The 25,233-nt window shown below is 35.5% G+C and overlaps 1 protein-coding gene across 1 annotated transcript in view; it reads right to left on the bottom strand.

Annotated features, from left to right (window-relative positions):
* Positions 1-25,233, bottom strand: part of HTR2C (5-hydroxytryptamine receptor 2C) — a 310,470-nt gene that overhangs the window by 15,795 nt on the left and 269,442 nt on the right. The gene's annotated exons all lie outside the window — the stretch shown is intronic.

Genomic DNA, 25,233 nt, shown 5'->3' with positions numbered 1-25,233 from the left:
CTGGACAAATTTAACAGACAACTGGAGATAGAAGGAGAAAGAAACCACAAACTTGAAGACATTTATACAAATTACTCAATCAGAAGAACAAAAAGAAAAGAAAAGATAAAAAAATTAATAAAGTTTCAGTGACCTGTGAGACAATGTCAAGCACTCTAACACACAGGTAATTAGAGTCTCAGGAGAAGAGGAGAAATAATGGAGCAGGAAAATGTTTGAAGAATTAATGGTGAAAACTACCCAAATTTGGTGAAAAGTATGACTCTATAGATCTGTGAAGCTCAACAAACCCTTAGTAGAATAAATCCAAAGGAAACAAAACATAAGAATATCATAATCAAACTGCTTATAAACAATATAAATAATAAATCTAAAAGGTAGCCAGATGATGCCAGCAACTACAGCAACACTAGCAGCTGCAAAGCACCAGAGACCCCAGAGGGACAAGCAGTGACAAGGAGGAGAGCAACAAGGAGGGCACCAGCAATGCCTCTAGCAGAGGTAGTGGAGGGTAGAAAGTGCTAATTCTCATAGCCAGAGGCAGCTCAGGAAGGAGAAACCAAAAGCTTATGCTATAATGCCACCTACTGAAAAAAAAGGAAAGGCCTCTAATTACCAACCTTTTGAACTGTTAGAATCAAAGTAAACAAATACCCAAATAAGAAAGGTGTTCACTATTTCAAATGTGTTGATAGAGGAATAACTCCTCAAGCACCACAAAAAACCATGGTAACAAGGTATCATAAAAAGAAAATGATAATTCTCCAGAAACCAAACTTAAAGTCACAGAAGATTGTGATCTAACTGATAGGGAATTCAAAATAGCTGTCATGAAGAAACTCAATGAGCCACAAGAAAACTCAGAGAGGCAGTTCAATGAACTCAGAAATAAAATTAAAGAACAGAAGGAATACTTTATCAAAGAGATTGAAACTCTAAAAAAGAACCAAACAGAAATTCTGGACCTGAAGAACTTGATAAATGAGATGAAGAATGCATTAGAAAGCACTGGAAATAGAGAAGAACATATCAAGAGAGAATTATTGTGCTCAAAGATAGAAATCTAGAAATGACTCAAGTAGAAAAGGAGAGGGAACTAAGATTTAAAAAAAATAAACTCTATGAGAACTATTTGACTTCATTAGAAAAGGTGAAATAAGGATAATGGGTATCTCAGAAGGAAAAGAGAGAGAAGGGAGAAGAGAGCTTATTTAAAGAAATAATAGCTGAGAACTTCCCAAACCTGGGGAAGGAACTGGATATATAATCCATGAAGCTAATTGAACACTTAATTATCTCAATGCAAAAAGCTCTTCTCCAAGATACATTATATTACAACTCAAAAGTCAATGATAGGGCCAGCCCCATGGCTTAGCGGTTAAGTGCGCATGCTCCGCTACTGGCGGCCCGGGTTCGGATCCCGGGCACACACCGATGCACCGCTCTTCCAGCCATACTGAGGCAGCGTCCCACATACAGCAACTAGAAGGATGTGCAACCATGACATACAACTATTTACTGGGGCTTTGGGGAGAAAAAGGAGGAGGAGTGGCAATAGATGTTAGCTCAGGGCCAGTCTTCCTCAGCAAAAGGAGGAGGATTGGCATGGATGTTAGCTCACGGCTGATCTTCATCACGAAAAAAAAAAAAAAGTCCATGGCAAAGAACGAATTTTAAGCACAGCCAGGGAAAAAAGGATAGTAACCTACAAAAGAACCCCCATTAGGCTATCAGCAGATTTCTCAGCAGAGACTCTACTGGCCAGGAGAGAGTGGAGTGACATACTCAAAATATTGAAAGATAAAAACTGTCAGCCAAGAATACTCTATAAAGCAAAATCATCCTTCAGATATGAAGGAGAAATAAGGGTTTTCACAGACAAACAAAAGCTGAGGGAGTGCATCACCACTAGACCTGCCTTGCAAGAAATGTTGAAAGGAACTCTTCTACTGGAAACAAAAAGGCAAAAGTATACAAAACTTTGAGTAAGGTGATAAATAGACAGATTCAGAAAATTGCAAATCTGTATCAGAATGGGTTGTTAAACAATTATAGCATAAAGGCTTAAGGGAAAAAAGGCATTAAAAAAAACAGTAGCTACTTCAATTTAGTAACAAACTCACAACATAAAAAGGAATAATTTGTGACAACACAAACATAAAAGGGGACGAGGAAAGGGGCAGAACATGTATAGGCAGATGAAAATGAGACACCATCAGCAGAAACAGGACTATTTTATCTATGAGACTTTTTATACAAACCTCATGGTAACTACAAAACAAAATCTAAAGCAGAGATACCAAACATAAAAATAAAAGGAAACTGGGAAAAACTTCATAGAAAACCAACAAGTTAAATGCAGACAAAAACACAAGGAAAAAGAAACAATGGAAATATAGAGAAACCAGAAAACAAAAGATAAAATGGCAGTAGTAAGTCCTCGTATATCAATAATCATCCTAAATGTAAATGGATTGAATTCTCCAATCAAAAGAAACAGAGTAGCTGGATGGATTAAAAAACAAGACCTAACAATATGCTGCCTCCAGGAAACACATCTCAGCTCTAAAGACAAACATAAGCTCAGAGTGAAGGGATGGAAGACGATACTCCAGGCAAATGGCAACCAAAAGAAAGGTGTAGCCATACTTAGACAAAATAGACTTCAAGTCAAATAGATATCAAGAGAAAAAGATAGACATTATATAATGATAAAGGGGGCAATCCATCAAGAAGACATAACATTTATTAATATATGCGCACCTAACTTAGGAGCACCAAAATATATAAAGCAATTATTAGCCGACTTAAAGGGAGAAATTGACAGCAACACAATAGTAGTAGGGAACCTTAATACCCCATTTACATCAATGGATAGATCATCCAGACAGAAAATCAACAAGGAAAAAATCAGCCTTAAAGGAAACATTAGAACATACGGACTTAATAGATACATACAGAACATTCTATCCCAAAACAGCGGAATACACGTTCTTCTCAAGTACACATGGAACATTCTCAAGGGTAGACTATATGTTCAGACACAAAACAAGTCTCAATAAATTTAAGAAGATTGAAATCATATCAAGCATCTTTTCTGACCATGATAGGAAACTAGAAATCAACTATAAGAAAAAAACTATAAAAAAATTACAAATATGTGGAGACTAAACAACATGCTGCTGAACAACTATTGGATCAATGAAGAAATCAAAAAATACCAGAAGACAAATAAAAATGAAAATATAACATACCAAAATCTATAAGAGGTAGCAAAAGCAGTACTAAGAGGGAAGTTTATAGCACTATAGGCCTATCTTAAAGAACAAGAAAAATCTCAAATAAACAATCTAACCTTATACCTAAAGAAACTAGAAAAAGAAGAACAAAGCCCAAAGTCAGTAGAAGGAAGGAAATAATAAAAATCAGAGCAGAAATAAATGAAATAAAGACTAAAAAGACAAGAGAAAAGATCAATGAAATCAAGAGCTGGTTTTTTGAAAAGATAAACAAAATTGACAAACCTTTAGCTAGACTCACTAACAAAAAAAGAGAGAAGGCTCAAATAAATAAAAGAAGAAACAAAAGAGAAGTTACAGTGGATACCACAGAAATACAAAGGATTATAAAAGACTATGAACAGCTATATACCAACAAATTGGACAACCTAGAGGAAATGAATAAATTCTTAGAATCATACAACCTTCCAAGACTGAATCATGAATAAATAGAAAATCTAAATAGACGAATCACTAGTAAGGAGATTGAAATAGTAATCAAAAACCTTTCAAAAAACAAAAGTGCAGGACTATATGCTTTCACTGGTGAATTATACCAAACATTCAAAGAATATTTAATAAATATCCTCCTGAAACTCTTCCAAGAAATTGAAGAGGAGGGAATGCTTCTTAACTCATTTTATGAGGCCATTATCCTGACACAAAAAGCAGACAAGGACAACACAAAAAAAGAAAATTATAAGCCAATGTCTCTGATGCACATAGATGCAAAAATCCTCAGAAAAATATTAGCAAACTGAATACAACAATACATTAAAAGGATCATACACTGTAATCAGGTGGGATTTATTCCAGGGATGCAAGATTGGTTCAATATTCACAAATCAATGAACTATCAGAAAGAGAAATTAAGAAAACAATTCCATTTACAGTTGCAACAAAAAGAATAAAATTTCTGACAATAAATTTAACCAAGGAGGTGAAAGACCTATACACTGAAAACTGAGACAGTGTTGAAAGAAATTGAAGAAGACACAAAGAAATGGAAAGATATTTCGTGCTCATGGATTGGAAGAATTAACATTGTTAAAATGTCCATATTGCCTAAAGCGATCTACATATTCAATGCAATCCCAGTCAAGATCCCAACATTTTTCAAAGAAATAGAACAAAAAATCCTAAAATTTATATGGAACCACAAAAGATCCTAATAGGCCCAGAATAGCCAAAGCAATCATTAGAAAAAAGAACAAAGCTGGAGATATCACACTCCCTGAAATAGTAATCAAAACAACATGGTTTTGGCAGAAACACAGACACACAGAATTGAGAGCCCAGAATACAATAGAATTGAGAGCCCAGAAATAAATCCACACATATATGAACAACTAATTTACAACAAAGGAGCCAAGAACATACAGTGGAGAAAGGAAAGTATCTTCAATAAATGGTGTTGGGAAAACTGGACAGCCACATGCAAAAGAATGAAAGTAGACCATTATCTTACACCATACACAAAAATTAACTCAAAATGGATTAAAGACTTGAATGTAAGACCTGAAATCACAAAACTCCAAGAAGAAAACATAGGCAGTATGCTCTTCAACATGAGTCTTACCAGTATCTTTCTGCATGTGCCTCCTCAGGCAAGGGAAACAAGAAAAAATAAACAAAGGGGACTATATCAAACTAAAAAGCTTCTGCACAGCAAAGGAAACCATCAACAAAACAAAAAGATAACCTACCGAATGGGAGAAGATATTTGCAAATCATATATCCAATTAGATGTTAATATCCAAAATACAACTCATAAAACTGAACAACAAAAAAACAAACAATGCAATTTAAAAATGGGCAAAGGATCTGAGCAGACATTTTTCCAAAGAAGACATACAGATGGCCAACAGGCACATGAAAAGATGTTCAGCATCACTAATTATTAGGGAAATGCAAATGAAAACTACAATGAGATATCACCTCACACATGTCACAATGGCTATTATTAACAAGACAAGAAATAACAGATGTTGGAGAGGATGTGGAGAAAAGTGAACCCTCATACACTCCTAGTGGGAATGCAAACTGATGCAGCCACTAGGGAAAACAATATGGAGATTTCTCAAAAAATTAAGAATAGAACTACCATATGATCCAGCTATTCCACTTCTGGGTATTTATCTGAGGAACATGATAACATGAATTTGAAAAGATTAAGTTCATTGCGGCATTGTTTACAACAGCCAAGACTTAGAAACAACCTAAGTGCTCATCAGTGGATGAATGGATAAAGAAGATATGGTATATATATATATGCAATGGAATACTACTCAGCCATAAAAATGGACGAAATCTTGCCATTTATGATAATATGGATGGACCTTGAAGGTATTATGCTAAGCTAAATAAGTCAGATAGAGAAAGCCAAATACCATATGATTTCACTCATTATGTGGAATATAAAAACAACAACAACAAACAGACACATTGATATAGAAATTAGATTGATGGTTACCAGAAGGGAAGGGGGGAGAAGGAGGGTGAAAGGAGTAAAAGGGCACATGTAGGTGACAGACGGTAACGAGACTTCGGGTGGTAAACATGATGCAGTCTACACAGAAATTGAAATATAATGATGTGCACCTGAAATTTAAATAATGTTATAAACCAATGTTACCTCAATAAAAAAGAAAAAAATAATTCAATAAAGTAACTGAAATGCAATCCTAAAAATATTTAATAAACAGAAGAGAAAGCAAGGAAAGAGGAATGGAGGAACAAAAAATCAAAAGAAACAAATAGAAAGCAAAGAGCAAGATGACAGGCTTAAACTCAGTCATATCAATAATTACAGAAAATGTAATTGGACCAAATACTCCAGTTAATGATAGCACTTTTGGGGCCATCTCGGTGACATAGTGTTATGTTTACACACTCTGCTTCAGCGGCCTGGGGTTCTCAGGTTTGAATCCTGGGTGTTGACTGAGGCACCACTCGTCAAGCCATGCTGTGGCAGCATCTCACATACAAAATAGAGGAAGATGGGCACAGATGTTAGCTCAGGGCCAATCTTCCTCACACACACACAAAAAAGATAGCACTTTTTAGAGTAGGATAAAAAAGCAAGACTATCACTGTCTAAAAGAGATGAACTTTAAATATGAAGACACATATGTTGAAAATGAAAAATTATGGAAAATGATATATTGTATAGACAGTAATTATAAGAAAACTGGTATGGCAATGTTCATATCAGGCAAAGTATACTTCAAGACAAGAAATATTACCAGAGATGAAGGGGGGCATTCAAAACAGTAAAAAGGTAAATTTAACAGGAAGACATAACAATCCTAAAAATGTTTTTCTCTAATAATACGGCTTCAAACCATGAAGCAAAATTTAACAGAACTAAAGTAAGTAATGAAAAAATCCACAATCATAACTGACAATTTTAACATTCTTAGCTCGGTGACTGTTAGAAAAAGGAAGATATAGAAAATATGAAGAATGCTATCAACTAACTTGATGCAATTGACATATACAGAACATTACATCAAATGCTTCTGAATATACGTTCTTTTCAACATGTATCGAATGCTTACATGAAATGCTTACCAAGATAAATAATATGCTGAAGCATAAAATATACCTTAATTATTTAAAAAGACTGAAATCTTCTATAGCATGTTCTCACAACAGAATTAAATTAGAAACCAGTATAAAAACAAGATAATGAGAAAACTCCCCAGATAATTGGAAATCAAATCACAAGTATCTAAATTATTTATGGGCCAAAAAAGATATCACAAGGAAAATCGGTAAAACATTTGGATAAATATGTTGAAAATACAGCACATAAAATCTATGGATATGCCAAAAGCAGTGTTTAGAGGGAATTTTAGCCATATGTCTCTATTAGAAAAGAAGAAAAGGTTAAAATCAGTGATCTCAGTTTCCACAGTAAGAAACTTAAAAAAAAGAGGAAATTACATCCTGCACAAAAGGAAGGAAATAATATAGACAATAACAAAAATCAATGAAAGAGAAAACAGACAAATAGAGAAAACTGACAAAGTAAAAGTTGGTTCTTTGCAAAGTTTAATAAAATTGATATATCTCTAACAAGACACATCAAGAAAAAGGAGAGAAATGAGAGAGAGAGAGAGAGAGAAAACACAAATTACCAATGTCAAGAATAAAAGAGAAGGTATCATTACATATCCTACAGACACGAAAAAAATAAGGAAATGCTATAATCACTTATAATCAGTTGTATGATCTACTATTTCATGTATAATTTAAGAATCATATAATTGTATATGTCCATTTATGCCACCTGACATGTGTGATTGTTTACTTTTAGTTTATATCTAAATATGGTATAATCCCACAACATACTGCTATAATCTTTTCTTTGAGTTACTAATTAACTGTTAAAAAATATAATGAGAGAATGTACACTTTTTCTATGCTTAAAGTGTTTTATCTCCCCAATCTTTCTCTCTTCTCTTTCTGAGATCCATGCATATTACATCACTTACTAGTGCCCCACAGGCTGTTGACATTGTGTTTGTTTTTTAAATTAATTTGCCTATTGAAGTATAAATTATAAGCACATAAAAATAAACAGATTTCAATTATACATTTGCATGAGGTTTTACAAATGTATATATCTGTGTAATCACCACCCCAATCAAAATATAGAACATTTTCAACACTGGAGATAGTTTTCTCATGTCTCTTTTTAGTCAATGTCCTCCATCCCAGGAAATGACTGGATATCTATCACTATAGATTAGTTTTGCCTGTTCCAGAACTTCACATGACTGGATTTATACAGGATCTATGCTCACATATTTGGATGCTTTGGGTCATTATAATGGCTGTCAATTCACCCATATTTTTGGTTGTATCACTAGTTTTTCTTTTTATTGTAAATATTATTCTCTTGAAATAATTTTTGCTTATCCTTTCACTTGTTGATGGACATTTGGGATGTTTCCAGTATGAGACTAGTATGAATAAAGTAGCTCTGAATATTTGCGAATAAGTTTTTTGTGTGTATGTGTGCATGGACATATATTTTCATATCACTTGGGTAAATATAAACAGTGGAATCACTGTATGATAGGGTAGATGCATGTTTAACATTTTAAAGAAATTGCTGAAGTACCATTTTGCACTCCCATCAGCAAATTATGAGAATCTCAGTTGATATTAATTCTTGCCACCCTTTGGTGGTGTTAGTCTTTTCTTCTTTTTAAGTTGTTCTTTTTTAAATTTTATTGAGATCACATTGGTTTCTAACATTGTGTAAATTTTGGATGTACATTATTATATTTCATCTTCTGTATAGACTGCATCATGTTCACCACCAATAATCTAGTTTCCATTAATCAGCATACATATCTGCCCCTTTACCCCTTTGGCTCTCCCTCCACCCCCTTCCCCTCTGGTATGCGCCAATCTGTTCTCTTTACCCATGTGTTTGTTTATCTTCCACATATGAATGAAATCATACAGTATTTGTTTTTCTCTGTCTGACTTATTTCGCTTAGCATAATACCCTCAAGGTCCATCCCTTTTGTCACAAATGGCATGATTTCATCTTCTTTTTATGGTTGAGTAGTATTCCATTGTGTGTGTGTATATATGTATATATACATATCACATCTTCTTTATCCATTCATCTGAGGCTTTTCAATTTTAGCTATTCTTGTGGGTGAGAAGCTGTTTCTTAATGTGATTTTAACTTTGCATGACCCTCATGACACTGAGTACTGTTTCATGTATTTATTGACATTTGGATATATTCTTTTATAAGGTGTTCAAGATTTTGCCCATTTTTAATTGTTTGTCCTATTATTACTTAATTATAAGACTTCTTCACATATTCTCTATACAAGTTTTTTTTTTTTTCCAGAAATATGAAATATCTTGCCAATATTTGCTCTGAGTCTGTGGATGGTTTTTTGCATTTCCTTAACAATGTCATTCAAAGAGCAGTTTAATTATGATGAAGTTTAATTTGTCAACTTTTAAATTTAATTGTTAACATATTTTATGTCCTATTTTAAAAATATTGGCCTATGCCAAGGTTATGAAAATATTTTATATTTAGATCTATGATCTATTTTAAAGTAACTTTGTATATAGTGTGAGATAGGTATCAAGGTTAATATTTTTTCACATCAATATGTACATAAGTCTCAGAACATTTGTTAAAAAACTATTTTCCCCATTTAATTATCTTGGCACATTTTTTGAAACTCAATTGATTATATATGTGTGAGTGCATTTCTAAACTTTTGTTTTAATTGCATTGATTCATTTCTTTATTCTTTTGCCAGTAACCGCTCTCATGATTTCTTTAGCTTTACGTAAGTCTTGAAATCAGATAGTGTAAGTGCTCCTAATTTATTTTTCTTTTTCAAAATTATTTTGAGTATCCTATGTGCTTCCATCTCCACATCTTGTCCCGCTGGAAGGTCTTCAGGGGCAATAACATGCTTGGAGCTGTCATCTCCTATGGTAACAATGCCTTCTTCTGGAATACCTCCTGAAGGACCAACCTGAGGGTCTTCTTGAAGAGGTGTCACTCTTTTCAGAAATATGAACATGGTGGTTTGCTTGTTTTTTTTAAATCATAGATTTGCTTGCAAGTAGATAATACACCATGAACATTCCTTTCTATTAATGAAAACCTTTCAGTGTTGGGGTCCATGTTTTCAAACTTTTTAAGGACTTTGCTGAGGTCTGTAAAAGCTTCTGCTAAACCCTTCGCTGTGAATTTTCTTGGGGGTTCTTCTTCTTTTTCTTCTCCTGCAGTTTCCTTTTCTCTTGCCTCTTCTTCAGCTATGTGTTCCCGTCCCAGTTTCAACAACTCCTCGTTAGTCAATTCCTCAGGAACCACCTCTAGGAGCTCCTCAACGTCATCCTCATCCACACCCAGGTTAAAGTTGTTTGCATCTTAACCACAGCCATGTTGATTTTTGCAACCCTCCCCATCTTTGGCAAATCCTTTGAAGTCATGGACGAACCTCTTGGGTGTTTTCTTCCAGATGCTGCTCATACACTTCTTGGTGACATCACCCCAAGCCCAAGCATGGTTCTTGATGCGGTCATAAATGTTTTAATCCTTCTAGAATTGCATCAGTGTCTTCTCAGTGTCTTCCTCAGTTGCAGCAGTAGCCTGGGCAAAGGTCCTCCTCATGTAGTAGGCCTCAAAAAGCTGCTATAACTCCTTGATTCATTGGTTGGATCAAAAAGTTGATATCTGGAGGGAGAAACACCACTTTGATATTGGGATGAAGATCAGCAATGAAAGGAGGATATCCGGGAGCATTATCAACAATAAGCAAAATCTTGAAAGGTATATTATTTTCCAAATAGTACTTCTTCATTTTGCTGGCATAGCAATTCAGGAGGGCCTCTTGGAAGAGGAGCTGGGTCACCCATGACTTCTTATTGCTCCTGTAGTACACTGGCAGTGTGTGCTTATTGATATGCTTGAAGGCCCTGGGTTCTCACTGTGTCAGATCTCAAACAGTTTCAATGTAGCCTGCAACATTGCCCCAAGCAAGATTGTTATCCTCTCCTTAAAAGCCTTGAAACCTGGCACTGACTTCCCCTCCTTATGGATGAAAGTCCTTTCAGGCACCATTTCCAGAATAGGGATGTTTCATCTATATTGAATATTTGCTCTGGCAATTAATTTTCCTCCACAATCAGCTTATCTAGAGTTTCCAGAAATTCTTCAGTTGCTTTCACATCAACAATTGCAGACCCATCTATCACTTTCACATTATGTAATGAATAACAATTCTTGAATTGTTTAAACCACCCAGAGCTAGCAGTAAATTCAACATCATAGTCATGTCCAGCCTTTTCTTTCAGTGTCACAAACAAACTTTTTGCTTTGGTGTGATCATCATGGTGTTGAGAGGGATACACTTTTGTGTCTGGTTTTCAGTGCGGTTCATTAGAAGTTTCCCCATTTCTGATAAAGGCCCTTCTTGAGTTCTTGTTAGTCTTGTCACCTTCAATGAAGCAGATCCTTTAACAGCGTCTGTCACTTTGTTCTTGTTCTTCAAGATCATAGCTGTGGTGGAATGGGACATGCCTGACGGGCAAGAAATAACCATCACTGATTTTCCACCTCTGTAGTCCTTAATCACTTTTAATTGTATTTTCAGGTCAATCACTCAATGTGGCCTCTTACTTGCAACATTAGCAGTGGATTTTGTATGCTTTGGGGCCATGATGAGCAAAACAACGTGAGATTAAATCAAGCACAAGAGCAAGTTATGCAATCAAGAGATGTGGTAAACATGAGATGTATGAGGCAACTGCCAGCATATTGTTTTATAGTACACTTTTTTTATAAGTAGAAAGAGTACACTCACTCTAAAACAACAATTAGAAATATAGTATGGTAAATACATAAACCTGTATCATAGTTGTTTATTATCAATATCAAGTGTTATGTACTGTACATAATTGTTTGTGGTACACTTTTACATACCTGGCAGGACAGTAGGTTTGTTTACACCAACATCACCACGAACATGTCAGTTATGCATTGTGCTATGATGTTATAATGGCTATGACATCATTAGGGAATAGCAATTTTTTAGATCCATTATTATCTTATGAGATCTCCATCATATATGCGGTCTGTCATTGACCAAAAAGTTGTTATATGGCACATGACTGTTAAGTCGTTTCCCGAGAGAATTTTTCTCAAAAGACCCATCTTACAAGAAATATTAATGGAAGTTCTTCAGACTGAAAGCAAGTGGCCTGAGATACCAATGCAAGGATGCACAAAATATAAAGAACACTGGTAAAGGTAATTTTTAAATTATATAAGTATAAATGCATAATTTTATCCTTTCTTAACTGATTATATATACATAATGTTTTGCTTGGCCACATATCAAATAGAAATGTAACATATTTGCCAATAAGAGCACAAAGGAGATAGGTAGAAACAAAGATGTAAAGGACAAAGGAAATGATCTCAATAGTAACTTAAATCCATTGGAAAAAATGAAGAGAACCTAAAATGATAAGGCTAATACAACAAAACTATAAATATGTATGTGCTCTTCTATCCTCTCTCACCTTGTTTAAAAGATATAAAATTGTATAAAGTAATAATTACAATAATATATTGTTGTGTTTCTAAAATATATTCATATAATACATATAACAATACCACAAAAGGAGGAAAGAGAATAGAGCAATACAGAATTAATGTTTCTATATCTTGCTGGAATTAAATTAGTACATATCTGAAGTTGATTTTGATAACACAAGATGTAGATGGTAATCTCTAGAGCTACCAAAATAACTCAAAATAATTATTTGAGTTATTTTGAAGTAACTCAAAAATTATAGTGAAAAATTCATTAAAGAAATAAAACACTACATTAGAAAATATTCACTTAACATAAAAGAAAGTAGTAAAGGAAGAATAGAAGGAAAAAAAGACGTGAATATACAGAAACAAAATGTAACAAGGCAGATCTGAATCCAACTATATCACTAACAGCATTAAATGTGACTAGATTAAGTAATTCAATCAAAAGGTAGAGATAGACTAGATTAAAAAAATGATTCAAATATATGCTGCTCACACAAGCTAAAATTCATATTCAAAGATACAAATTAAAAGATGGAAAATGATACATTATGCAAACAGCAACTGCAAGAAAGCTTGAGATTCTATATTAATATGAGATAAAATAGACTTGAAAACAAAAAAGCTTATTATACATAGAGAGTGACATTTTATAATGGTAACATGGTCAATCCATCAGGAAGATATAACAATTATACATATATATGCATCTAATAACAGCACCAAAATGCGTGAAACAAAAACTGAAAGAAATGGAGGAATAAATAAACAATTTGACGTTAATAGTTGGGGACTACAATACCCCATTTTTAACATTTAACAGAACAACTAGGCAAAGATCAACAAGGAAATAGATGACTTGAACAACACTATAAGCCAATTAGACCTAAAAGACATCTATACAATAGATACATTCTTCTCAAGTGCACCTGGCACTTTCTCCAGGATAGATTATACGCTAAATCATAAAACAAACTTCAATAAATTTTAAAGGATAGAAAATAAATATGTTCCCTTGCCACAATAGAATGAAATTAGAAATCAATAACAGAACAAAATTGGGGGAACTAACAAATATGTGGAAATTAAAAAACACACTCCTAAATAACGAATGAGACAAAGAAGAAATACAAAAAAGGAAAATAGAGAAGATTTTAGATGAATAAAAATGAAGATACAACATAACAGAACTTATGAGATGCCATTAAACAGTGCATAAAGGTTTACTTACTAATTTAAATGACTATATTACAAAAAAGAAATAAGATCTCAAATCAATAACCTAAGACACTGGGAAATAAAGAGCAAACTAAACCTAAAGTAAGCAGAAGGTAAGATATTATAAAGATTAAGGAAGAAACTAATGAAATAGAAAATAGTAAAACAATAGAGAAAGTTAATGAGAAGAAAGCTGGTTCTTTGAGAAGTTCAACAAAATTAACAAACCTTTAGCTAGATTAATGAAACAGAGAGAGATAGAGAGGACTCAAATTGTTAGAATCAACTAATAGAACATTACTACAGACCTTTAAGAAATAAAGTATTTTAAAGGAATATTATTAATAATTGTATGCCAATAAATGGATAACTTAGATGAAATGGTTAAATTTCTAGAAAGACACACACTACCAAAAATGACTCAAAAATATACAATATGAATAACCCTTACCTAGTAAAGAGATTTAATTAGTAACCAAAAACTACCATAAAGAAAAGCCTTCTTCCTCTCCCTTTTACTTCTGATTTCTACCAAAAGATTAAAGAAAAATTAATGATTCTTCACAAACTGTTCCAAAGAACGGAAGATGAAGTAACACTGCCTGACTCATTCTAGGAGGCCAGTATCACCTTAATACCAAAACAAGATGAAGATATTACAAGGAAAGAAAACTACAAACCATTATTTCTCAGAAATATGAGAGTGATATCTGCATCATGGCAGCATAAGGAGTTCCTCCTTTTTATTCCCCCCTTTTACCAACAAATTAGATGTTCATCCATGAACAAAAGTGACTTTGTGAGAGTTGTGGGATCTAGCACCATACACCAAGGGAACCGAGAAAAGTCTCACCCAACCGTACATCTGGTAATAGGCAGACAGACCTTGGTATGGGCTGCAGAACCAGTAGAGCCAGCAAACCTGCCCAGATCCCTCTCACAATAGTTGGGAAAAAACCTGGAGAGGGCTGACTTGCGCAAATATCCATGCACAAGAGAGAATTTACAGAAGTCCAGCCTTCCTGAGGGGAGATTCCAGCACACCAATGGAGCAAAACAACAACAACAACAACAAATACTAGTTTGGTTGCAGTGGAGGTGGTAAGAGAAACTTTCTGAGTGCCAGACTACCCACCCCACAAAGGAAACACTGCACGGGGCTGATCTATCCAGTGGTGGTGACCTCTCCTACAGGAGAAAACAAGAGTGGTGAATGAGTGCCTGGCTACACTAGTTGTGCCAGATGTGGCTGGAGAAACCTGTTCCTCTCCAACAGCACCCAGATTAATGAGATGAGACTTCTATGACAGGGGGGAGGGAGGAGGTTGGAAAAGAGGCAGATAAGAATTTCAAAAGGAGTGACATCAGTGTCATGGTGGAGTGAGTTGTTCCTTTTGTTTCTCCCCTCTAAGTTACAACCAATAAGACATCCATTGACCAACAGAGGACTCCATACACAGCATAAGAGGTCGCTTAAGAGACCCATGCATCTATATATCTGAAGGTGAGTGGACTGAACACCTGGAAGGCAGTGGGACTAGGGGTGCAGCCCTCTCCCTGGGCAGCAGCAATCCAGGGCACAGATCTTTACACTGGCCCACATGCCTGTGAGAAAACGGATGTGGCTTGCTCCCTGCCCATCTCCCAGCAGACCCAGCCTGCAAACCTGTGCGTGCTTGCAGAGGGGGCTGAGAAGATGGGTATAGCTTGCTCCCTACCCATTTCCCAGGACATGCAGCATGCATGCCCCCTCCCCATCCACCAGCAGTGCCCAGGTCTTTCCAACAGTGAGGATAATATACAAAACTCAGATTTTCCAGTCTGGGGCAGAGCACCCTGATCCGTCTTTTCAAAACATACAGGCTAGCACCAGAGACCAGAGGCTACAGGGAGAGCAGCAACAAAAACCTCTCCTTTCTTAGCCCCTGTTCCCCCCAAGTGATGGCAGGAGAAACCTGTGGCCAGAAGCTTCAGAAATGATAGCAGAATTGGTGACCCAGCCCCCAGTAGCGGTATCCCAGACACCAGGTCCACTAGCTCCACCAGCAGCGGGGGCTGCATATAATTCTTTGGGTCCCCCATGAAGCCAGCACCCCTGGCAGTGGTACAATCAATATCCTCAGACAAGCAAGGAGCAGCAGCACAGTGGTGCAAGGGACAGAAGCATCTGAGCCCATGGAGAGCCAGTGGAGGAACATGAGACCGAGGCTACCTAGAAGCATCAGGAGGGCTCGCAGTCTGATGACCTGGGTGGCAATACTTGAGACTGAAGCAATATCATAAATAGCAAGGCACCAGCAACCCTAGAAGCACAAGTGGCATGAGGAGGGCAGTGACAATGCCCCTGGCAGGTGCAGTGGAAGGTGGAAAGTGCAGACTCTCAAATACAACCAGAAGCAGCTCAGAACCAAAGTAACTAAAGCCTTACCCAAATAAGAAAGGAAATTACTACCACAAATGCACCAGCAGAGGATCAATTCATCAAACACCATGAAGAACTACAGTAACACAGTAGAATAGGAGAATGACAACTCTCCAGAAACCAAATGTGAAGTCATAGAAGACTACTTATATAACTGACAGAGAATTCAAAATAGCTATAATAAAGAAACTCAACTAGTTACAAGAAAACTCAGAAAGATAGTTCAATGAGCTCAGGAAAAAATTAATGAACAGAAGGAGTACTTCACCAAAGAGATTGAAATTCTAAAAAAAAACAAACAAAACAAATTCTGGAGGTGAAGAACACAATCGATGAGGTGAAAAATAACCTAGAAAGCATTCAACATAGATCAGACCATATGGAAGAGAGAATTAGTGAGCTCAAAGATAAAAGCCTAGAAATGATTCAGGTGAAGGAGGAAAGAAAACTAAGATTTTTAAAAAATGAAGAAATTCTGTGAGAAATATCCTACTCAATTAGGAAAAGTACCATGAGGATTATAGATATCTCAGAGAGAGAAGAGAGGGAGAAAGGAGCAGAGAGCCTATTCAAAGAAGTAATAGTTGAGAACTTCCCAAATCTGGGGAAGGAACTGGACATGCAAATACATGAAGCTAATAGAACTCCTAATTACATCAGTGCAAAACATGCCTTCTCCAAAACACTTTATATTAAAACTGTCAAAAGTCAATGACAAAGAAAAAATATTAAGGGCAGCCAGAGAGAAGAAAATAACCTAGAAAGGAACCCCCATCAGGCATTCAGTGGATTTCTCAGCAAAAACTCTACAGGCTAGGAGAGAGTGGGATGATGTATTCAAAATACAGAAAGGCAAAAACTATCAGCCAAGAATACTCTATCCAGTGAAACTATCCTTTAGATATGATGGAGAAATAAAGCTTTCCCAGACATACAAAAGCTGAGGGAGTTCAGTGGCACTAGACTTGCCTTACAAGAAATGTTCAAAGGAGTTATTCATCTGAAACAAAAAAGCAAAGGTTTAAAAGACCTTGAGCAAGGAGATAAATAGACAGAATCAGAAAATTGCAGCTCTATATCAGAATAGGTGACTAGACACTGAATTATAACAAAAGATAAAGGCAAAGAAAGCATCAACAATAACTATAACCACAACAATATGGTCACAAACTCACAACACAGAAAAGAATAATCAGTGACAACAAAAACATAAAGAGGGAGATGAAAGGGATGGAATCTGCATAGGGTAGTGGAGATAATATGCTATCAGCAGAAAAAGGACCATCTCATCCATGAGATCTTTTATACAAACCTCATGGTAACTACAAAACAAAAAATCAGAGCAGAGTCACAAATCACAAATATAAAGAAAAAAGAGAAAAACATCACAGAAAATCACTAACCTGTGACGGCAAACAGAAATACAAGGAAAAAGAAACAATGGAAATATAGAACAACCAGAAAACAAAAAGTAAATTGGCAGTATTAAGCCCTCATATATAAATAATCACTCTAAATGTAAATGTAAATGGATTGAATTCTCCAATCAAAAGACACAGAGTGGCTGAGAGGATTAAAAAACAAGACCCAACAATATGCTGCTTCCAGGAAACACATCTCAGCTCTAATGACAAACATAGGCACAGAGTGAAGGGATGGAAGATGATACTCCAAGCAAATGGCAACCAAAAGAAAGCAGGAGTAGCCACACTTATATCAGACAAAGCAGATGTCAAGATAAAAAAGATAACAAGAGACAAAGAAGGGCATTATATAATGGAAAAAGGGACATTCCACCAAGAAGACATACTTATTAATATATACGCACCTAACACAGAACCACCAAAGTAGATAAACCACTTATTAACAGACCAAAAGGGAGAAATTGAAAGCAACCCAATAATAGTAGGGGAACTTAACACCCCACTTACGTCAATGGATAGATCATCCAGATGGAAAGTCAACAAGAAAACAGTGGTCTTAAATGAAACAGTAGGCCAGATGGACTTAACAGATATATATAGAACATTCCATCCAAAAAGAACAGAACACACATTATTCTCAAGTGTACACAGAACATTCTCAAAGATAGGCCATATGTTGGGAAACAAAGCAAGCCTCAATAAATTTAAGAAGATTGAAACCATATTAGGCATCTTTTCCAGACACAATAGTATGAAACTGGAAATCAACTGCAAGAAAAAAGCTGAGAAAGTCACAAATATGTGGAGACTAAACAACATGCTACTGAACAACTCTTTGGGCAATGAAAAAAACCAAAGGAGAAATAAAAAAAATACCTGAAGACAAATGAAAATGAAAACACAACATACCAACTCTTACGGGATGCAGCAAAAGCAGTACTAAGAGGGAAATTTAGAGCAATACAGGCCTATCTCAAGAAACAAGAAAAATCTTGAATAAAGAATCTTACACTATACCTAAAAGAACTAGAAAATGAAGAACAAACAAATCCCAAAGTCAGTAGAAAGAAGAAAATATTAAACATCAGAGCAGAAATAAATGAAATAGAGATTAAAAAACAACAGAAAGGATTAATGAAACTAAGAGCTGGTTCTTTGAAAAGATGAACAAAATTGACAAACCCTTAGCCAGACTCACTGGGAAATAAAGGGAGAAGACTCAAATAAATAAAATCAGAAATGAAAGAGGAGAAATTACAATGGACACCAGAGAAATATGAAGGATTATTAGAGAATCTATGAAAAGCTATATGCCAACAAACTGGATAGCCTATAAGAGATGGATAAATTCTTAGAATCATACAACTTCCCAAAACTGAATCAAGAAGAAATAGAAAACCTTGAAGAGCCCAATCACAAGTGAAGAGATTGAAACAGATTTGAAAACCTCCCAAAAAACAAAAGTCCATGACCAGATGACTTCTCTGGTGAACTCTAGCAAACATTCAAAGAAGATTTAATGCTATCCTTTTCAAACTATTCTGAAAAACTGAAGAGGCTGGGATGTTCCCTAACTCATTTTAGAAAGACCGCGAATAGCCAAAGGAATCCTGAGAAAAAAGAAGAAAGCTGGAGGCATCACAACCACCGAATTCACAATATACTACAAAGATATAGTAATCAAAACAGCATGGTACTGGCAGAAAAACAGACACACAGATCAATGGAACAGAATTGAAAGCCCAGAAATAAAACCACACATGTATGGATAGCTAATCTTCAACAAAGGACCCAAAAACATACAATGGAGAAAGGAAAGTCTCATCAATAAACAGTGTTGAGAAACTGGACAACCACATGCAAAAGAATGAAAGTAGACCATTACCTTACATCATACACAAAAATTTACTCAAAAAATATTAAAGGCTTGAATGTAAGATCAGAAACCATAAAACTTTTAGAAGAAAATCTATGTATGTCCACTATTTGGCATCAGTTTTAGCAGTATCTTTTTGAATACCATGTCTACTCAGGCAAGGAAAACAAAAGAAAAAATAAACAAATGAGGCTACATCAGACTAATAAGCTTCTGCACAGCAAAAGAAATCATGAACAAAATGACATGGCAACTCACTAACTGGGAGAAAATATTTGCAAATCAAATATCCAACAAAGAGTTAATTTCCAAAATATATAAAGAACTCATACAAGTCAACAACAGAAAAAGGAACAACCTGACCAAAAAATGGGCAGAAATACGAGCACACATTTTTCCAAAGAAGATATATAGAGTGTCAACAGGCACATGAAAAGATGTTCAACATCACTAATTATTAGGGAAATGCAAATCAAAACTACAATGAGATATCACCTCACATTGGTCAGAATGGCTATAATTAACAAGACAAGAAATAGCAAGTGTTGGAGAGGATGTGGAGAAAAGGGAACCCTCATACCCCACTGGTGGGAATGCAAACTGGTGCAGCCACTGTGGAAAATGATATGGAGATTTCTCAAAAAATTAAAAATAGAAATACAATATGATACAGCTATCACACTATTGGTTTTTTATCCAAAGAACATGAAATCAATAATTCAAAAGGGTATACGCACCCCTATGTTCATTGCTGCATTATTCACAACAGCCAAGATATGGAAGCAACCCAAGTGCCCATCAACAGATGAATAGATAAAGAAGATGTGGTATATATATGTACATATATATATATATATATATATTTACACACACAATGAAATACTACTCAGCCATTAAAAAAGACAAAATCGGGCCGGCCCCGTGGCTTGGTGGTTAAGTGCACGTGCTCCGATGCTGGTGGCCCGGGTTCGGATCCCGGGCGCGCACCGAGGCACCACTTCTCCATCCATCCTGGGGCCGAGTCCCACATGCAGCAACTGGAGGGATGTGCAGCTATGACATACAACTATCTGCTGGGGCTTTGGGGGGAAAAATAAATAAATAAAATCTTTAAAAAAAAAAAAAGACAAAATCGTGCCATTTGTGACAACATGGATGGACCTTGTGGGTATTATGCTAAGCAAAATAAGTCAGACAGAGAAAGACAAATGTGGTATGATTTCAGTCATATGTGGAAGATAAACAAACTCATAGATAAGAACAGATTAGCGGTTACCAGAGGAGAAGGAGGCAGGGGGGAGGGCAAAAGAGGTAAAGGGGCACATATGTATGATGACAGATAAAAACTGGACTGTTGGTGGTGAAAATGATGCAGTCTGTACCCAAACTGAAATATAGTGATATACACCTGAAATTTATACATTACTGTAAGCCAATACAATAAAATAATTTTTAGAAAATGCAAAGAATTTCAAAGGGCATTAAAGGGGTTGCACTCAGCAGGTAGCCTATGCAAGAGCCTCTGCAATTACCACACTTAGGTATCTCCCTACTGGGTCTGCAGGCTCCCCCAACACCTCAAGTGCTAAACCCACAACTCCATCTACTCTGTGGCTGGCTCCTTGTGCATCCTCCTATGTGCGTTGGCAATAGAGAGCTCTGGTAGACAGGGAGCAAGCTCAGAAAAGGCCCAGGTCTGTGGGCAAGATAGAAACTACAAATGTGAGCTATAGCACCACCCTTTAGAAAGCAAAAGAGAGGTTTCCAGTATCCAGCCTGCTGAGTTGTAAGAACCAGAGAAAACCTAAAAGCTTAAGAATCCTGCTATAAGAAGGAGCAAGAAGAGTGGAGCAGGTGTACCCGTACAAAGGCAGAGAAACCCTCAGATAATAACAACACCATTGAACAGAATACCCTATCTGCTAGGAAAGATTAAAGGAGATGTCTGTTACTTCAAATGTGAAGGCAGCAATGCAAAACTACATGAAACATTAAAAATCAAGGAAACATACCATCACAAAAAGAAAATAACAATTCTTTCTTAACCAAGTTCAAAGGCATGTAATTTTGTGATCTAGTTAATAAAGAACTCAAAATAGCTGTTTTGAAGAAATTCAAGTAGCTACAAGAAAACTCAGAAAGACAATTCAACAAAATCTGGAAAAAATATATGATCAAAATGAGATTTTAAGAAATAGGTAGAAATCATAAAAAGGAACCAAATCAAAGTTCTGGAGTTGAAGTTCTCAATGAATGTAATGAAAAATGTGATCGAGAGCCTTTGCAGTGGAGTAGAGCAAATAGAAGACTGAATAAGTGAGTTAGAGAGTTGGAATTCCAAGATAACTCAGAGGAAAACAAAGAAAAAAGAATGAAAAAGAGTGAAGAAAGCCTATGTGATCTATGGGAATCTGTCAAAAGCACAAATATTAGAATAATCTGGGTTCCAGAAGGAGAAGAGAGGGAGAAGGGAGGAGAAAATATATTTAAAGAAATAATAGCTGAGAAATTCCAAGCCCTTGGGAGAGAATTGGACATCCATGTTTACAAATCTAATAGATCATCCTATTATTTCAATACAAAAAGACCTTCTCCAGAGACATTATAACGAAACTGTCAAATATCAAAGATAAAAAAGAATTCTACAGGGCCAGCCTGGTGGCGTGGCGGTTAAGTGTGTGCACTCTGCTGTGGCAGCCTGAGGTTCATAGGTTCAGATCCCGGGTGCACCCCGATACACCGCTTGTCAAGCCATGCTGTGATGGCATCCCATATAAGGTGGAGGAAGATGGGCACGGATGTTAGCCCAGGACCATGCTTCCTCAGTAAAAAGAGGAGGATTGGCAATGGATGTTAGCTCAGGGCTGGTCTTCCTCGCAAAAAAAAAAAAAAAGGATAAAAAAGAATTCTAAAAGTAGACAAGGAAGAAAAGACTGTAACCTACAAAGGAACCCCCATTAGGCTATCAGCAGATTTTTCAGCAGAAACTCTACAGGCCAGGGGAGAGTGGTAAGACATATTCAAAGTATTGAAAGAAAAACATTGCCAGCCAAGCACACTCTATCTGGCAAAATTATCCTTCAGATATAAAGGAGAAATAAAGACCTTCTTAGACAAACAAAAGCTGAAGGAGTTTATCACCACTAGACCTGCGTTACAAGAAATGCCGAAAGTTCTTCAAGCAGAAATGAAAAGATGCTAATCAGTGACATGAAAGCATACGAAAGTATGCAACAAACTGGTAAAAGTAAATATACAAGCAGACTTAGAAAACTCTAAATCTGTAATAAGATGGTGGATTAGCCACTTAACTGTAGTACAAAGGTGAAAAGAAAAGAGTATTAAAAATAATTATAGCTACTATAATGTGTGAACAAATACACAATATAAAAGGAGGTAAATAATGACAAAAAAAATATTAAAGGGGGGGAGTAAAGGGTGAAGTTGTTGTAGGTAATCAAAATTAAGTTGCTGTCAGCTTAAAATGGACTATTTTATCTATGAGATGTCTTATATAAGCCTCATGGTAACCACAAAGAAAAAACCTATAAGAGAAGCAGAAAGAATAAAGAAAAGGTAAACAGAGCATACCACCACAGAAAATCACCAATTTACAAAGATAGGCAGAAACAGAGGGAAAAAGAAACAATGGAATTAAAAATAAACCAACTAGAAAACAATTAATAAGATGGCATTAGTAAGTCCTCACATATCAAAAATTACTCTAAATATAAATGGATTAAATTCACCAATCAAAAGTCACAGAATGGCTGGATGGATTAAAGAAAAAAGACTCAACCATATACTGTCTACAAGAGACTTACTTCAGTTTTAAGAACACCCACAGGCTCAAAGTGAAGGGATGGAAAAAGACATTCCATGCAAGTGAAATCAAAAGAAAGCAGGGATGGCTATACATCAGACAAAATAGACTTTAAGCCAAAAAATGGTAACAGGAGATAAACATGGTCATTATATAATGAGAAAAGGGTTAATTCATCAAGAAGATTAAACAATTGCAGATATATATACACCCAACATCAGAACACCTAAATATATTAAGCAAATACTAACAGATTTGAAGGCAGAAATAGAAATCAACCAGAAAACAATGGACTTGAACCATAAATTAGAACATAGGAACCTAACAGCAATTTATACAACATTCCATCCAATAGCAGTGGAATACACATTCTTCTCAAGCGCACACGGAACATTCTCCAGGATAGATCACATGATGGGTCACAAAATAAGTCAGCAAATTTAAGAATGTTGAAATTATACCAAGTATCTTTTCTGACCACAATGGTATGAAACTAGAAAATAACAAAAAGAGGAAAGCTGGAAAATTTACAAATATGTGGAAATTGAACAATGCATTCTTGGACAACAAATGGGTCAAAGAAGAAATCAAAAGGGAAATAAAAAATATCTGAAAACAAATGAAAATGGAAACACAATGTATCAAATGTTTATAGCAATAAATGCATATATTAAGAAAACAAAAGAATCTCAAATAAACAATCTAACTTTACATATACCATGACCAAGTGGGATTTATTTTGGGATGCAAGGATGGTTCAACATACACAAATCAATGAATGTGATACATTATATTAATAAAATGAAGGATAAAAATCTATCATCATCTCAATAGATGCAGGAAAAGCATTTTACAAAATTCAACTTTTTTTTCATGATTAAAGCCCTCAACAAATTGGGCATAGGAAGAACATACCTCAACAAAATAAAGGCCACATAAGACAAATACAGCTAACATATACTCAATAGTGAAAAATTGAAAGCTTTTCCTCTAAGATCAGGAGTAAGACAAGGGTGCTCACTCTCACTACTTTTATTCACCATAGTACTGGAAGTCCTAGCCAGAGAAATTAAGCAACAGAAAGAAATAAAAGACATCCAAATTGGAAAGGAAGAAGTAAAGTTGTCATTATTTGCAAATGATATGATCTTATATGTATAAAATCCTAACACCTCAACCAAAAAACTGTTGGAACTAATCAATGAATTCATTAAAATTGCCTGATATAAATTCAACATACAGAAATCAGTTGCATTTCCATACACTAACAACAAAACATCTGAAAGAGAAATAAAGAAAACTATCCCATTCACAATAGCTTCAAAAATAACAAAATATTTAGGAATAAATTTAACCAAGTAAGTGCAAGATCTGAACAATGTAAACTATATGACCTCGATGAAAGAAACTGAAGAGGACACAAACAAATGAAAGATATCCTGCATTCACAGATTGGAAGAATTAATATTGTTAACGTGTCCATACTACCCAAAGCCAGCTATAGATTCAATGCAATCCCTGTCAAAATTCCAATGACGTTTTTTGCAGAAATAGAAAAAACATTCCTAGAATTTGTATGGATCCAAAAAAGACCCCAAATAGCCAAAGAAATCACGATAAAGAAGAACAAAGCCAGAAGCATCACACTTCAAACTACACAACAAAGCGATAGTAATTAAAACAGTATGGTACTGACATAAAAATAGACACATAGACCAATTAAATAGAATAGAGAGCCAAGAAATTAACCCCTGCATATACTAATATTTGACATGGAGCCAAGAACCCTTAATGGGGAAAGGACAGTCTCTTTAACAAATGGTGTTGAGAAAACTGCATAACCACATGAAGAAAAATGAAATTCCACCCCATCTTACACCAACCACAAAAATTGACTCTAAACGGATTAAAAACTTAAATGTAAGATCTGATAACATAAAATTCCTAGGAAAAAACAGGGAGAAATTCCTTGACATTGGACTGGGCTATCATTTTTTGGATATGACACCAAAGGCACAAGCAACAAAAGCAAAAATCAACAAATGGGACTACATCAAACTGAAAAAAGCTTCTGCACAGCGAAAGAAAT

This window comes from Diceros bicornis, chromosome X (genome assembly GCF_020826845.1).
Source record: "Diceros bicornis minor isolate mBicDic1 chromosome X, mDicBic1.mat.cur, whole genome shotgun sequence".
Taxonomy (NCBI): Eukaryota; Metazoa; Chordata; class Mammalia; order Perissodactyla; family Rhinocerotidae; genus Diceros; species Diceros bicornis.
The sequence above is the reverse complement of the archived record's forward strand: the minus strand, read 5'-3'. Positions and strand labels throughout refer to the sequence as shown.